This window comes from Micropterus dolomieu, linkage group LG10, assembly GCF_021292245.1.
Source record: "Micropterus dolomieu isolate WLL.071019.BEF.003 ecotype Adirondacks linkage group LG10, ASM2129224v1, whole genome shotgun sequence".
In the NCBI taxonomy this organism is placed as follows: Eukaryota; Metazoa; Chordata; class Actinopteri; order Centrarchiformes; family Centrarchidae; genus Micropterus; species Micropterus dolomieu.
In genome coordinates, this window is record NC_060159.1 from 1,619,310 (window position 1) to 1,636,435 (window position 17,126).

At 39.0% G+C, this 17,126-nt stretch overlaps 1 long non-coding RNA gene across 1 annotated transcript; it reads right to left on the reverse strand.

Annotated features, from left to right (window-relative positions):
• Nucleotides 1–12,393: 12,393 nt before the first annotated feature.
• Nucleotides 12,394–15,181, reverse strand: LOC123977892. The gene is made up of 3 exons (XR_006826785.1): nt 15,090–15,181; nt 14,175–14,224; nt 12,394–13,900 (listed from the first exon to the last, which is right to left on the reverse strand). It is a non-coding gene; the product is annotated as an uncharacterized LOC123977892 (long non-coding RNA).
• Between the last annotated feature and the right edge of the window lie 1,945 nt (nt 15,182–17,126).

The following is a 17,126-nucleotide window of genomic DNA, read 5'->3' on the forward strand; positions in this document are numbered from 1 at the left end:
ATTAGATTAGATAGATTTAACAGCCTCTCCTGCCTGGCCTCGTCTCACCTGGCCCTCTCCTCTGCCCTCTCTATCAGTTCCAGGATGGCGTCACACCGTTGCCTTTTGGTGCTGGCCCTGGCTCCTCTGACCTTACACTCCCTGGCTCTGGAGCCTGACACTCTCAGGCTCTGGCTCAGATGGCACTGAATCAGGGGACGCTGATCCGGAAATGGAAGGATTAACTCCCAAGGAGGAGACCATGAGGCATGGAGGCTGTATAGATGACCTGCCACTTATTGCCTCATCTATGACAGAGAACCACTTCCATGTTCCAGCAGTGGGCTCCACTGATTCAGTGCCACTTCCTGTCGGTGGCCTCCTGAGCTCGTGTGACCTTGTATGTCTTCTTTAAATTCTCCCACTTCAATATACTCCCACAGGTAAATTCACAAACAACAAACAAATCTATCAGTATCATTAATGATGCTGGTCATGATGGATGGCAATTTAGTCAAAAGATAAAGGTATAATTTTAATTTTATTATCAATACACGTGAAAAGAAGATACTCTTCTCTTCAGAATTTGATGTAACTCATGTTATCAAGCGGCAGAGGCAAAACGCTTCCCTGAGAAGAGACGGTCTTTCTCTCTCCTCAGGCGAATAAAACTTGCCACATCGTCATCTGTCCCTGAAGAGATTAAAATAAATTGACAACAAATATTTGCTTGTGCGCGGAGCTGATGGCTCATTACAGATGGGGCCAGGACTTTAAGTGGGCCCTTATCCACTGGGCACTTTTTTTTTCATACTTGAAAAGTTGCTTTCACACCTGTAGTTCGGTTAATCTGGTCCGGACCAGGGGGGAAATTGTTGCATTCTTGTTCCGGTCAGGTTCATGTTCACACTGACTTTTTACAAACAAAGCAAGAGGAGTAAACATGAAGTCTTGCAGACTGACGGGTTACTCTGATTGTCATCCTGCACCATCAGGACTCACATGGGGAAATCAAATTCCAGTGACTTTGACAGTTTATGCAGCACTTTAATGCTTCCGATTTATTTAGTTTCACAAAGAGCTCACAAAGAAATAAGAGATTATAAGCATTATTAGAATTATTAGACTTCAAATGTAAAAATACTGAAATTAATGAAGAAGGGCGTAGAGACAGAGCGAAGAGGAGGCCTTGTACAGTAATGATTCAGGGATTACTGTGAGATCACTGTCACACACTTTTTAATGCCTGAATGAATTGACAAAGTACACAGGGTACCTAGTACTTGGGGAAATGCATTGAATACACGCTCTATAACAAAGCTCAGAGTGGGGGCAGTGGTGAGTAGAGTACTGAAAATCTTCACACCGTAAAAGTACAATTACGAGTACTCATTTAAAAATGACTTACGTAAAAGTTAAAAGTTAAAAGCTAGGAGTAGACAACACTCTCATTTTTATGTTACATAACATTTATAGCCACCTTGAATCAACTGCCAGTTCAATCAGGATTATGTTTTTCTGATTTTCTACTGCTTTTAACACTATTCAACCATACCTTAAAGCCCATAAATCTCAACCAGAAATTTTCCGATGACACTGCCCTTGTTGGTCTCCTTAATCGAGGTGATGACCAGGCCTATAAAAGAGAAGTTGCCTCTCTGTGAACTGGTGTGAGTCAAACGTCTTAAAACAAAATGTTGGGAAGACAAAAGAGTTGTTTATCGACTTTAGGAGGAAGAAGGAGGAGCTTCTTCCTGTGATCATTAATGGTCAGCAAATTGAAATTGTCCAGTCCTATAAATATCTTGGTGCTTGCCTTGATAGTAAACTAAACCTGAAGAAGAACACAGACACTGTTTTCAAGAAGGCCCAGTCAAGACTAGTTTCCTGAGAAAATTAAGATCCTTTGATGTAAACAGAAACCAGCTTTATGCTTTTTATCAAGGCATTATAGCCAGTGTTGTTTTTTCTGCTGTGCCTTGCTGTGGAGGCAGCATTACTGTAGATGATAAAAACAAGATCAATAATTAGTTGATTAAAAAAAGCTGGCCTTGCCCCTGACCCACTGGAGGTTATAGAAAAGTGCCAAACTAAAGAATGTTAGGGATCTTGTAGATCATCCACTCCACAGTTTCTTTAAGACATTTAGTTCCTTTAGTGGCTGACTGGAGACGCCCCGGCATTCTACTGAACGCCTCAGATGGTCTTTTGTTCCGACAGCAATTAGATTTTTTAATGAATATTTCTGATTTTGATTTTAAGGTTTCCAGCTGGTCCTATTTGTAGCAACCCATTAGCTCTAAGCAGGCTTCAGAAGGCTTTTTATGGGTGTAGTGTTTTTATTTCTTGTCCTGTGTGTACATACTGGTTGTCTTTTCTGTTTCTGTTCTATGTTGTTTGATGTGACTGGGGATTCATAAAATTTTCGATCTATCTAGCCTACCATTGTTGCCTGTATCTGTCATCTTGAGACAGACATGTAGCCAACCAAGGGCTACATGAAGGGTGCTGCATATGATTTGCCTTCTCTAAAAGCACAGGCAGCCAGTACAACATGATTATTCCTAAAGCATCTATGAACATAATCGTTACAGCGTAAAGAATAATTATGGCCATTGTTGAATGAAGTAGGGTAAGCTTACATGTAGAGGAAGCTGTGTATCATGCATAAAGCCCAAGAGCAGGTCAACCATATTTATTCCCTCCCTTCTTCTCAAAAGTGATTGTTTCCTGAATAAATAACAGCTGGCAGCTGAGTGAAAGCCAAGATCGGTTTCACCGGCAACATTCTATTGAATGAAAAGTAACCGCTGCAAATTAGAGTAAATGAATCTTTTCCGTCAACAGAAAGCCATGCTCTGCACAACGAGAGGATTCTGATAATATATCAGAATCACTCCAGTGATCATCTGAATTAGATGTTACAGTGGGTAGCCTACATTAGTTCTGCAGAGACTAAATATGCTTTTGATACGCCGTTAATGGAAGGTGTTTCTGCAGCTTGTGAAAGGGCGTTTCACGCTGCTTTTCAACATAGTCACCAGTGGCACAGTGTGCAGTTACTGGATTAGAGTGACATTAGTAGACCTTAAATAGAAAATGGATTTGCATGATTTTCTAAATGTTTGCCTCTGTCCAGCTCATTAATATCTGGCACAGGAGCACCGGTTAAAGCTCTGCCACAGAACACAACTTGGATGGCTCATTTTGTTCATGTATTTCGTTCATAAAATGCACAGTAGATAACAGAGTAGGTGTAATGAAGGAAAAAATGCAAATATAGCAAAGTTAAAAATAGATTACTGGCCCCAAAAGTAAAGGTTAAAAGTTGAGTTTTAAAAGAAAAAAAATCTCATTTGCGTAACTTACTTGTAAGGAGTTACTACCCACCTCTGATGGCGGGGCCCTATTAAGGGGGTACAAGGGTTGGAATCACTGACTGTCCCTGCTGGTGCAGTTTGCTGCCTGAGAGGAGAACCTCTTGGCAGCGGCTCGTGCCCGTCTCTGCAGAAGACACAGATGTAGTCTGAGTCTGACTTTTCTGTTGCAGTCAAGACAAACAAACTAACTTTATTCGAAATATTTAACTAAACAACTAAAATGCATGTTCAGTCAGAAAGACTGTGTGGGCCCCTTTTTAACTGGAGACCAGGATTTTGTGTTCCCCTCCAAAGAGCACCTTCATCACACTTCTGACCTTTTCTTTTGTAATGTTAGAGTTTGACTGGGTGCATCTTTTAACATTCCAACTACTTGCAGAAAGTTAAACTAGTATTGACATATTACTATTAGAATTCAAATTAGTTACATAAACAACGTAAGGAAAATAGATATTTCCATTAAATGCTGCTTCCAAGTTAATGCACCGGTATCCACTATTCTAATACTGAAATGAGACATTTATCTGAATATGTCTTTGCCACTGTTTCATTGTATTCAATTTGTTATATTTTGTGTTTTTACTAACTGGTACAACTTTTGGTTTTGGTAATTGGCATTAAAAGCGTTCCCTCCAGGGAACGATCTCTTTGAATGTTTTTATTTTATTTTTTGCAGATTTCCTAAGAAAGCTCAGGCTGACTCATCTGGACTTGTTGCACTTCTCTGTGGGCCTGGTACCATGTAATAAAGGCTAATTAACTTCACTTAATGTTTGACTTGACACCGGACTTTGTGTGAAATACAAGTTGTTGGTTCTGAGCATCTTTTCCAGTCTTTCTCTACGGACATCAGAGGAAGTTCTGCTGACCTTTGATGTAACAATTTAGCCTCGCAAGCAAGACCCTTCTTGATCAGGCAACTTACACTTATGTAATATGAAAATTACATTTGTGAGGGGGAATGTTATATAAACACAACACTTGATGAATGCTAATTACATGCTCCACTCACAGGGAGTAATAAAGCAAGTTCCCAATGGACGCTTTCCAAACCACTAGGCAAGCACAACTCATACTAATGAGCATGAACTAATTTGTTGTGATATTGAACAGAGGGTTGTTAATAGCAGGAGCCATCCCTCTCCCCAGAAATAATTATTCTAATCGCTCATTTCAAAGGTGATTAAAATGCTCTCACCTGGCAATTTTCAGGGACTACCTGCATCAGCATATGGTTTGGGACCTGCAGTCAACAGGAAGTTGCCTTCTTGTTTACTCTCTCAGCTGCCTAAAATCTTTGAAGTCAGGCCTGATGAGCTGCTCTCCTTCTAGACAGGTGACTTTCACTGCTAGCCGTGTGGCATAATTATGCAGCACTGTGATGTAAGTGATGATGTTGAGTAATATCCTGCAATACCAAAGTGACATTTACGAGCTGGAGATGGGGTTTAATTTGATCTTTGACAGGACAAAATCCAGCTGTCATCAGTACTGTACAATCCATTCGTTAGCATGGGCCAACTTGGTGATTTTTGCATGTTTGCTATTGTGGCCAACGTACTTCACTGGTCCACTTTGTATGACAAAGAAGTCGTGGTATGATCTGTGATAAGACCATGTGATGCACAGTTACTTCCTCCAAATGCCTGCATTATTAAACGATTTAATACCCGCTGTCTTACGAGACATTCATCTGCGCGGCCCTCTAAAGTCTGCTGACATGCACTCCAGAACACCAATATGAAGGTAGAAATTTGGAGCCGTTTGTTGTTTTACCCGCCGTCTGGTTGATCCATAACCGAAAACACTTCGAGTACATTTATTCATTTTAGCTGACGCTTTTATCCAAAGCGACTTACAATTGCTATGTCAGAGGTTAAGTGTCTTGCTCAGTGGTGGATAGGTCACAGTGGGAACTGAACCCCGGTCTCCCACACCAAAGGCAAGCATCTTATCTATGCGCCACCACCACCGCTACATGGCTGGTTTACAATTTCTGGACTGTGAGGTTTAATTTTGTGAACACAAACTAGACCAGTTGGAAAATGTTATCAATGTATCATCCTCGCACTGGTTTGATTCCGGAACTGGACCTTTAACAGCTGTGAGCCATGTGAACATGAAGTCCAGGTCTGCTTGAGTAGTTGCCATTGTAGCTGGAATACTGGATCATCATTATCTACATCATCATCAGGCACCATCTTATCTTAAAGAGCTCATAGTACCTTACTACCCCACCAGAGCACTGCGCTCCCAGAATGCAGGGTTACTTGTGGTTCCTAGAGTCTCCAAAAGTAGACTAGGAGCCAGAGCGTTCAGCTATCAAGCTCCTCTCCTGTGGAACCAGGTTCCAGTTTGGGTTCAGGAGGCAGACACCATCTCCACATTTAAGACTTTCCTCTTTGATAAAGCTTATAGTTAGGGCTGGCTCAGGTGAGTCCTGAACCATCTCTTAGTTATGCTGCTATAGGCCTAGACTGCCAGGGGATTTCCCATGATGCGCCAATCTCCTCTCGCCTCCTCTCTCTCTCCATCTGTAGGCTTTCTTATCCCATTAATACAGGTTGCTAACTCCACTTCTTCCCTCTCCGGTAGTCTTGTGCTTTCTCGTCCCTCTCCTCTCTCCTCCTTTCACTTCCTGCAGGTGTTTCTGGCTCCGGAGCTGTGGAGTCTGGATCTGTGGTTGCGGGTCACCTGCTGCGCCCAGTTTTCTGCTCGACACCCGCTGGTACAATTATTATTAGTAGTACAATAATTATTTTTAGCATTATTAGTGATATCATTATTGCTATTATTACATGTATTGGTGTATTATTACCACTACCATTACTAGTGTTTTATCTCAATGGAATTTGCATTGTGCTGCTGTGTTCTCTTTTCTCCTGTTCTCTCTCTCTGACCAAGTAAGGACAGGGAAGACCTTTACAACTGAAAAATCAGCTTGTCTGCTCTCTTGTGAACAAATTGGCAACAGTGTTTCTAAATGAACAGTGTTTTCTATTTACCAATGCAAATATCTCCTCAATAATTATATTGGCCTGAAAAAGAGACCTTGAGAAAGTTGAAGTTCATCTCAACTTTTGATCATAAACGACCACTTTGGTTTAAGTTTACTGGCCAATACTCTAGCTATCTTTGAAAAAGATAATTGTGTGAAAAAAATAAAAGTGTGAACATTTAAACTGTTTTATTATGTCATCCAGTTTTTAATAGACAGAACTTTGTTGTCAGACTAGCATGTTAAGTTTGATTCAGTCCTATTTTTCCATTTGAGGAACGTCGCTAATTTTAGGCCCACTGGGTCTCAGGGTTAGATGGAGATAAGCATTTGTGCTTTTGTTTCAACCCCTCTCTCCTCTAGACTACTGTAACTCTATTTTCACATGTCATAGAAAACCAGACATCCCTGCAGCCCTTAAAAGTAGTCAAGAATGCTGTTTAAAAAGTCTCATGTGACACAAATCTTGGTTATCTTTCACTATCGTTCAAACAAAATTCAGAATGCAATTCAAGATTCTTGATATGACCTGTAGAAATCTACATGGTAAGGTACCTGCCTTCATTAGAGAAACACTGCAGCCCTAAATCACCAGCAGGTTTCTGAGGTATATATATATATATATATATATATTTACTAATGTCTATATTTAATTTCTGTTGCTGTGCTCTAGAAAGGTGCTGTATAAAGAAACGTACTACTTACTGTAAATCCTTGTGCTCAGTAGGAATCAGTGTGTTATGTGTTCTCATGGCCACAGGGTGTTGCTATTGTTCTTCAAACAGTTGGCCTCTCCTTAAGATGAGCCTGATAGTGATCAATCACAGTTTCCTCTTTTTCTCCACTTATATAAGGCCAGTATATTTCACCTGTTTGTGTACAACTATAAACAGAAGATTCTTAGAATTAGAATGCATTAATTTATATTCTTATGTCAGCATCAGCACTCTCCTACACAGGAAATAATCTGTTTCCTCGGCTAAGTCGTATGATTGATTATGGTTCACTTGTGCAGCTGATGAACATTTGTCTTGTGTTTATGGCTTTTAAGTGCCACAAGCGCTCCAGGCTGGCGTTATGGATATCTCTGTCCCCGATAAGACTTACATTGTTTAATTAGAGTGGGGAAAAACGACCACTGTTTGCAAATATTCACCCGAATCATTTTTTATAAGTGGAGCAACTCCTACCACTGCAGACACTGGGGACCAGTGCAAAGTCATTTTGCAAAATCATTTTAACTTTAAATGCTCCATTCACTTACGCTGAATGTATGTGACAGATGAAATATATCACTAGAAATTAGCTAATTAGTATTAGTCTGGGAAACTGTTTCTGCAGCATACGCACAGCTGAATACTCAATAGAGTCATAGAGTGAATCAAAGAGCTACACCTAAAAGACTGGCTTACATCCTAGAATGCTCGGTAAAGACTGTAGCAATGGGACTATTACAGCCAAGGCATGTTCAAAGCCGAGGTAGGAATGAATGCATTATTTTCCTGTGAGCTGATTTGAATCAGATTGCCACCTGAACCACCTATCCCTCCTGTTCAGCAGGTCACAAAGCAGCTCCAGCCCAGCACACTTGGTGGTGGTTATATCAACGAACAGGCTGACAGCTCAACACCCAACTGAGAGTGACCTTTCTTCATTGTTCCATTAAGACTCGGATACATCAGACTTGATAAGTGGCAGAGAGGGGAGAGCGTGGGGGCCCATGCTGCCTTTACACACAGCCTTCCCCTCCCATCCATTCTTACTCCCCACACACTCACCCACCTAAACAAATGCCTGTGCGATCAACCCTCCCTTGTTTCTCATGTGGGATAATTTATCCACTCAGGCTTATCTGAAGGGAGTGGCTGACCTTTCGATTTTGAACATTAACGCTACCTTTTGGGTTCTTTTAGAGCTCTCAGAGTGCCAGAGTTCTGTTTAAGATTTTTAGCTCATATTTAATGAGGTGCCCTCTGCTTTCATTACTTTCTACTATGGAATTTATCTTTAAAAACGTCTTGAGGCAAATTACGCTCATTTTATTCTCCTAAGAGATCATGGAGATGTTTTTTAAATTTAATTTAAATGGGGTATGTTATTTATCTCATCAAAGTTTAGTTGAGTTTTTAGATTATAAGAAGGGAGACATCACACTCAATGATGATGTAACAATGTCCAAAACCTGTTAACACTGACTTAAAGATAGTAAAGATGTCTGACTCCAGATCACTAGGCAATATCACAAACAAAGCAATTCAAATAATTTAAATGTATCATCAATAAAATCGCTAAAATCGTCAAACAGCAAACACAAAATATACTTAAAAAATGTATAGAAATATTGTAAGAAGAAATGCTTAGCTTACGCAAATTTGTTGTTTAACCCTCTTTTCAAAAGGTGGTTACATATTGTTTTTAATATGCAAAGGTAATTTAACTGCTTAACTGGGGTGTGTTCGTTGTCCTGTCCCGATTTTGTCAACTGTCCTCATCACGTTGGGTCATGTTGTGCCTTAAATTAAAAGTAAAGTATTCTGCAGGCTTGTTGATATTTAAACTCAACTACAAAACAAATACACCCCACCCTTCAGTGCTCCTTCAGAGCCTCCGCCCCCCCAAATTCTCCAACGTTGAAAAGCCTTCACACTTGCCTGGTCATATACCTTTCTTCACTGTGTATACTCTTGAGACCTTTGCCTCTGGCCTTTGCTTTTTCTCAGCCATCTCTTCACAGCGCCTGGAGTCCGTTCTGTATGGACTTCATACAATTTATCGTTATGCAGATATCAGCGGCCGATATGAGCTGCTTGCAGATAAATTGGCGTTTATTAAACAGCCGAATTATAAAAAAAAAAAAGAAACAGAGTCGGATCTTACCCTCATGTCACAAGTGTTGGATAATTTGCCCACCAGTGGGTGCTCTGCAGCTCCTCTGTTAACAACACTGCTGCACCACGGAATGGATGGGGCAAGTGATTGGTTTCAGGTTCCTCGGAATCAGCATCACAGAAAACCTGACATGGTCATCTCACATCTCCACGCTGGTGAAGAAAGCTCAGAAACTATATTTCTTGAAAAAGCTTAAGAAGGCCAAATTCCCGTGCCAAGTTCTTGTCAGCTTTTACAGAGCAGCAATAGAATAATAAATAGCCCTTATCACTTCTCCTCTCCTGAAAACATTCATGACCAGACTAACCCTCCCGTTTTTCACTACCCTCTCCAGGTTTCCTTCTGGACATGTAAATAGCGGTATCGGTACACTCTAAAAACTATTACTGGGATAAACTTAATTTTATTGGTGAAACATTTTTATACTTGAAAATATTGAGTAAATCAAGTAAATATAACTTATTAATTTAGTAAATGTAAGTTAAAAAATAAAAAAAGTAGATTTGAATAACTAAATTAATTATCCTGACAGATAAAATTGAGTAGATCTAATCAAAATCTTAAGTCAATGTAATAGAAACCCTTAGAGAAAACCACTAATAAAATTGAGTAGATATAACTGAATTTTTAAGTAGATATAACTAGAAACATTACTATTATTTAACAAATCAAATGTGCAACATTTACTCAATGGATTACCTGAATTCAATTTATATTTAACTATCAATTATCAAAATAAATATATGTTACATGTAATTAATTCTTTTAGCTATATTTACCCTTTATCTCCAGGAGTACATACACAATATATTTCAAGAAAAACAGTAACTGAACACATCACATTTTAATTAGACCTTTATTTGTCCAATCTGGTTACTTTACAAAAAGACAATATAAATTACAAATGACATATGTAACAATGACCACACTATAAAAACAGTGAGCTCAACTCTGCACATTAGTAAGCTGTCTCTAAAAAATGGGTAAAATGCGCCAAGAACAATTGGCCTTTGAATTTACTTTGCAAAATATAGCAGAAATAGAATATGATATTCACAAGTATGTTTCATTCGTGTATAATCACCTATAATGAGCCTTTTTATGTGTACAGACGGCAAAGGTCATCTTACTCAGTCCGCCACGCCACACAGTCATGTTTCTACAGTAGTGCAGAACGGACAAACCAAAGACCGGCTCTAGCTAGGGCCAAGTGTGCAGGAGAAACTACGGTGGCAGTGAAACTTCTGAAAAATTGGAAGGCCCTATCTAGAGTCATTGTTTGGTTTGTCCCTTCAGGGTTACTGTAGTAACATGGTGGACTCTGATGAAGACGACAGGTGCAGTCTAGTAGAAATAGACAATTTATTAGGTACAACTCGAACAATCTACTGCTTTGCTATAAAGTGTACTTTTATGATGCATTTAATGGTAATGGATTGTTAAGTGTCACAGAGGTGTTGTTTTAGCATTGAGGTCATAGCTGGAGATGGTGTTGGACTGGACTACATTAGAGTCAGAGGTTTTTCTAATTATTATTATAATTATATATTATTATTATTATTATTATATTTCTAATAATTATTCTCACCTCATGGATGTAAATAGGGAGGACAAAAAAAAGAAGAGAAACCTCTCACTGTAATGTAGAACAGTACAACACCACCTTTAACTATCACCTCAAACATATAATTGGAGGCCTATTTACACATTTCTGACAATTTCACGAAAACCTTAACACTGTAAACTTTGTAGAAGAAAAGTTTATGGCAGAGCTGTTGCTGTGAATTACATTAGACTGTTCAGGTGTATCTATTTAATTGTCCATGCTATGAGAATAATTGGCTTAACTGAACTCATATGGCATATGGCAAATATGCACCAAGAACAGTGATTAACAATTACACAACAGAACAGAATACCAGGTTTCCAGGATCCAGCTCCAGCAGTACTTTTTGGAAGACCTCAAAACTGTAACTTTTGAGATTCTTGGGGGTTTTTAGATCCAAAGCATAGGTTAGTCCCAACAACTAGCAGCAGTCTGACGACAGTGATGCCCTTATTCCCAGTCCCTACATCAGTAGGTTATCTGACTGACCCATCTTGGTTCCGCAGCAGGTAAAGCTTCACCTCTCGTCCCAACTCCTCTTGAACACCGACGGATGCATTTGCAGCATTCTGCAGGTTAGAGCTCACTTTCTTTGTAATAACTTGAGTCTCGATATTAATGAATGCAAACAGAAGGATTAATAAATGTATTCTGTAGTTTATTTATAAATCACTCGCCATATAAATATTTATATACAAACGTTTAATATCAGTCTTTCACATTATAGACACTACTATTGACTATATTATACGTGGACTAGACACTACATCTGTCTTCAGTGTTAAAAAGAACAATTAATACATACCACTCGATAAAATATTTTTAGATTTCATCCTGACGAGTTGGGGGGATGAGCTAAAAACGATTAATTCCATTTGCGATTATATCGCGATATGAGAAAACAAGATTTTTTTATAGAAAAGGCTACGATTCCACTAGTCACATGATACGCGCGAGTAAAGCAGTCTGCACAGGAAGCATCAAGTTGAGGTGTTGTTGGAAAATTACTAAGCTTGTCTATTGCGGGGAGGCATCACTTGGCTTTATTTTTGACCAACTTTTGCATTGAACCTCAAACGGAATGTTTTTTTGTTTGCTTGCTGGGATACAGAAAAGGAGGTTCTAGTTGAGAGACGGAGTCTTGTGGAGATGTGAACTGAGAGTAGGACTCATTAATTGGTGTTTGAACTTTGGGTTTTGTATTGAGCGCTGTACTATATACTTTAATGAACATTATTTTTCCCGTCATCTGTAGGTAGGCCTAGCTGATATTACATAATGCCATGACATGAAAAAAATGCAACTAGATTATTATCATTATATAGATTACTGGGGGTGTCCAAAAAATAAGCAGCAAGGGTGAGGGTTAGTAATAAGAGAAAAAAATTCATACATGAAAGTGGTAAATTTACAAGAACAAAACTCAGAAATTCCCTGTGATTAAAGTCACAAAAAATCCAAATCACTGGAGAGAATATTCAAGTTTTTACTTGTATATTTGTGATTATCCCACCCATGTAAATTTACCACATCTTGGACATTCTGTGTTTTTTCTCGGATTATTACCCCTCTCCCCTGGCCCAATTTTTTATTTATTACAATATACCTAATATGTAGTTGTACCTAAAAGAGTATATACAATAAGAAATAGAGAACTACAACCGGAACACTGAATTACAAATTTACACTGCCTACAAGCCTCCCTGGATTTGTTGGCCACCACAGTGTTGGATTTGGCCATTAATGTTTCTTTACACTTTTTATATCCTGACACAATCAACGTGCATTCTTTTGGGGAAAATGCAGCGCATGCGCTGAGCATAAACTCCAGACAGAGAGAGGCGGGGCAAGCCGGTGTGTTTACCTGAGGTCTAGGCTTCTTGTGTGTCTGTGTGTGGGGAGAAGAGAATTCCGAGGAAGGTGCAAAGCATATTTAAAATGTATAATAATAATATTTGTGCTGATTAAATCGTCTATCAGCCCAGCCCTACTGTGTGTGGTATCTAGGGCTTAACGATTTTCACAGATATTTCCTGAGCTGACTGGTAGCTGTGTGTGTGATGCAGGCGCCGATCACCACAATACGCTTACCTTTCTACACGTGACTTTCTGTTATGCATTTTTCCTGTCTGTCAAAGCGGCGGATGGCCCGACGATTTCACCCACCACCAAGTTACCCGCGGGTGCTACTTTCATTCCATGTGTGACACTAAAGATTCTGTAGTGTCAGCTTCTGTCAAGCTTAAGGCCAAAAAGAAGACAAGGTACAGCGTAATGTGCGAAGTAGATGCTACGTCTGCAGACTGCTTTGCATGTCATGTGACCAGAGAGTAATTGCAGCCTTTGCGATTAGGAAATCTCGTTTTATTACATTGCGATAATATCGCAAATGCAATTAATTGTTCAGCCCTAGTGGTATCCTAGGCTTTTTGTAATCCTTTCCTTCTTTTTTTTGTTTTAGCACAAAATATGTACTTGAATCCAAATTTTTAGCCTGATCCGATTCCATAACTTTCAAACTGCTTGTTACAAAAAAAGGGACACACAAAGAGTAATCGCTAACTCGCTATGCTTCTCCTTTGCTTGTTTTTGTTGAATGAAGATTCCTCTCTGCAGAACAGAAAGTCTTTAACAACTAATAAAACCTGCACATTCAAGCAGAGTTTTGCTTTATTGCACCCGCTTTATTGTCAAAATGGTTTCAATTTAGTTAACTTTGAATAAATGAAACATCAGCAGCATAGAACTGGTATTAGTGGAAGGGTGCAAAATAGATGCAAGAAAAGAAAAAACATGGAAAACTCATGGCACAGATAACAGGCAGATCCATGACCAGAATGAAGACAGAAAAGCAAGTAATGTTAAAGCTACGGTCAGTAAGATTTATTTAAAATAACTGTTCATTTTATCCTGACAGTAGTACGTGAGACAGATAAGAGTGGCTCCCTCCACTCCAGAAGGAATACAATTGTATAACCTGAAGTAGATACTCGCTTCTGTCCAATGTCACTCGCCTGCAGCACCCTTCTTCGCCTTGGACAGGGACAGCTGTTCGGTGGAAAAGTCCAACATTGATGTGAATTTTGGCCGATAGCAATATTATTAGTAACGTTTGTATTTTTATGTCCTTGGTAGTTGTAACTAGTTTCTGTTTGCTTCCTGGCAAATCCAATTCTATGTGGTCAAAATTAAGGTGCAACTCACTTTGCAAACTCACTGCTTTCCTAAATTTGTATAAACCAAACTAAATGGGTTGGGATCTTTGTTTTAATGCTACACATTTAATCCTCCAGGAATATTATAATAAAAGGATGATATCTACCAGCTGTGTTGTCATCTTTGATCAGCTTCTTTCCCTCAGTGGTGTTGGTGCTGTGAAACAGATAAAATAAGATAATAATAATTACCATACTTGACAATAAATTCAACTTCTGTTGCTCTAGCCATCATATAATATTTTCCAAAAATATGACAAAACTTAATTTGGACAAAGAGGGCACTCATCTAAAGAAAAAACATAAAATACCAAGACAATAATTAAAAATGAAAACACTACTTACACTCAATAACAGTCACTGGAAAAAAACATAACATATATTCATGACATCAAAGTACTGAGTTTAGATTAAAAATGATGTCCAGACATCATTAGTCATTCATTCTGTCCCCCTCCAACATGTGCTGCTCAGGCGATTCACAGGTTTGTCTCAGCCTGATAAGCAGTTAAATGCATACAGACAGCTTTCCTTTCACCTTGTTCACAGCAAATTTCTATTAGCTTAGTGGTGTGGTTGTAACTACTGTGAAAAAAGCTGATGGAACTATTGCTTTCAACTCGAGTAAAACGTCTTTTCACTTTGCTGTCTCCTAACTGTCTGCTCGTGCTGTCCGCCCTGAGTGTGCGTGCAGCGTGCAGGAGCTACACCCCCCTCCGCCTCTCAAACTCGTTTTCTACTTTTCATAAGGCGCTGTGAAAAAACACCCACTTCGAAATAGTTTTCACTGCGCCTTATCGCCAATATAAATACACAAATATACCATGCAAAGTTTTATGGTTAGTTATGGTTGTGCTAACATTAACATTAGCTTCTTCGTCGACGTTAGCGTTAGCTTATGATGCAGCAAACCCTCCAAAGTTAACTTAAGTTACCAATGACAGCATGGCTACGACGGTTTTCAGAAAATTACCACCAGTGTGAATATTCATTAACTTTTACTAGCTGGACACTTAACTTACCAGGGTTAGCAGGGAATATTCCAGGTGCTTCTTGTGGTGTGTCCTTCCCTCTTGCTGCCACTTGTTGGTTGTTGCAGAGAGGCAGATTTCCCATGAGGCTGCACGATTAGCGTTATGTGGCGGGTAACTTACTCAATTTATTAAGTAGTAGTTAAAGTTGAAAGAATATTAAGTTGGAATAAGTAATAATTGTGGTTCTTGAAACTAATCATTAGAATTAATCCATTCTCAAATATTTTGATTGAAATTTACCAAAAATAGTAAGGATATCTAAAAAATGTAATTTGTCAGGCAAATACTAAATTCATTTTGTGAAATAAATTTAATGATAATTGTAAATTGAACAAAAAATTAGCTGTTAAATCTCTAGGCATTTATTTTGGTATGTACAATTCAAACAATCACTAAAGCGATAGTCACAGATTTTATTAATTAATTAGTATAGCTATTTATTACTATGATATTTACTAAGCCTGTGAATCATTTTTTAGAGTGTATGTTTAATTTTACAATTTTACTGAACCCCGAATTGCCCCACCAGTGTATGAATGGGCGTGAGGGTTAGTTTCTTTTTGAGCACTTAGGCTCAGTGAATGAATGTGTGTGAATGCAGATGTAGTGTAAAAGCGCTTTGAGTGGTCGAAAAGACTAGAAAGGTGCTATACAAGTACGGAGCATTTACGTCCTCCTAATTCATTACTTCTAAGTATTCTTTAACATCACTTACAGCAGCCAACGCAGCCTGTTGCTAAATTAGCCACAAAGCTAATGCTGTGTTTATCAGTGGAGGAACGCTAACGTTAATGAGCAGCTAAAATATCGTATTTAACTTATTCTAAATATATCTGCGAGCTGCTTGTCTGTAGTTACTGTCAGCGTGTGAGGAATGATTAAACCAGAAGGAACATGTGAATAAACGTAAGCTTTCAAAACGTTAGTGTGAAATCTCTAAGTTGCAAGTCCTCATTGTAAACAGTCATGTAGTATTAGATGCATTCAACAGCAGGTCACTGTATCATAGACAGCATGGTTTAGAGCTTGGTGGTGGCTGAGAAATGGTTTCTCCTTGCTTTGATTAGAATTAACAGTGCCAAATGTATCAAGACATGAACTCTGGTTGGGACCTTGGTGCGGACTTTCAGGTATGAAAGATCCCTGAGACTCCAGTAATTTGCACATAATTCCATCAGAATATTCTAGGCAGTTCCTTCCAATATTCGATATGCCAATATGTTAAAACTCATTTTGACCGATACCGCTATTTACACGTCTTTTTATTTCACTGAAGAGAACACCACTCATTTGTTGTAGAAACATATACTAAACAAGAAAAATAACATTTTATTCTACAAGAAAATATCATTTTACAATTGTAGACATAGACATTCATCCCTGAAAAATAATAATAATGAATTATCATGAATTACATTTATATAGCGCTTTATTATAGATACCCAAAGCACACAATGAAGTGGGGGGGGGGGGGGGACTCACCTCAACCACCACCAATATGTAGCACCCACCTGGGTGATGCATGACAGCCATTTTAGCGCCAGAACGCTCACCACACATCAGCTTGTGGCATAGAGGGAGGGAAACATTGAGCCAATTACTATGGGGGATGATTAGATGGCCAGATGGAGAAAGCCAGGTTGGGAATTGGCACAGGGGAACAACCTACTCTTTGCAACAAGTGCCAAGGGGTCTTTAATGACCACAATGAGTCAGTAAATTATTTCAATTGGGAGAGTATTATATGCCAGTGTCACATCTTATTTTTATGTAAAACCGTAACAACCAAGCTCCATATATTTTCTGAGCTGTCTATGGCACAAAATAAAAGCAGGTGTTGTCCAGACCTAAAACTTGAGTCTATATGCTGTCTATTGTCAGCTGTTCACACTGCTCACGCAAACTCTTCAGCATGTAAAATATATTCTTTTAGACGAGAGATGGCATGTTGGGAGAGCTACAATCATCCTCAAACGCTGTCGCAGTTTGGGGGGGGGGGGGGGCAAAAGGGGCCCGGGCCCCTGT